Below are 804 nucleotides of genomic sequence, written 5' to 3' on the forward strand. Positions count from 1 at the left end.
AAAGCCAGACATACTTCCACATACAAAGGCAGGTTTTCCCAAGAGGGATTTACAGGAAGTAGTCTGGGGTGCGCCGGGTCACATGAGGCTCTCCACGATGAGGTGCTGGGTCAAACTGAAGGAAGGAATATTTCAAAGTGTCATCTAATTCCATGATAGCAGCCTGGTTCCCACAACGATAACAGTAATTGGGTGCACTGAAAATGGTAACCATGTTCCGATCGTGACACCAATTGTATCCCTCCATTACAAGTTGGTGAGCACGAGAAACCAGTGTGAGACCATTAGCATGGTTAAACGTTTCAGAAATATCTTGTCCAAATGTGTAGCCAGCACCACGTGGTGAAATACCCCACCCACCACGATCATCTGGATCTGACCATAAGAGATCACACATGGGGCCCTCATGTGGAACTTCTTGTAAACGATCCAGGGCTCTTATATGATCCAGTGTATCTATGGATGGAGAGAGGCCACCATGGAGGCAGAATATCTGTCCATCTACTAAAGCTATAAGTGGCAGATAATCAAAGAGATCTGTAAAATATTTCCAAACATTGGCATTTCCATACTTTCACAGACATTCGTCATAAAAGCCATAAACTTGGGTAATTTGTCGGCTTTCGTGGTTTCCTCTCAGTATTGTAATGTGCTCTGGATAACGCACCTTTAATGCCACAAGAAGAGTTACCGTTTCCACAGAATAATAACCTCTGTCTACATAGTCGCCCATGAACAGATAGTTTGTGTCTGGCGACTTCCCGCCGATTCTGAAGAGTTCCATAAGGTCATGGAATTGGCCAT

At 44.5% G+C, this 804-nt stretch overlaps 1 pseudogene; it reads right to left on the reverse strand.

The window, feature by feature from the left end:
• Positions 1 to 49: 49 nt before the first annotated feature.
• On the reverse strand, positions 50 to 796 carry LOC104991108 (annotated as a pseudogene).
• Positions 797 to 804: the final 8 nt, after the last annotated feature.

The sequence above is a fragment of the Bison bison genome, unplaced genomic scaffold (genome assembly GCF_000754665.1).
Source record: "Bison bison bison isolate TAMUID 2011002044 unplaced genomic scaffold, Bison_UMD1.0 scf7180017486610, whole genome shotgun sequence".
Taxonomy (NCBI): domain Eukaryota; kingdom Metazoa; phylum Chordata; class Mammalia; order Artiodactyla; family Bovidae; genus Bison; species Bison bison.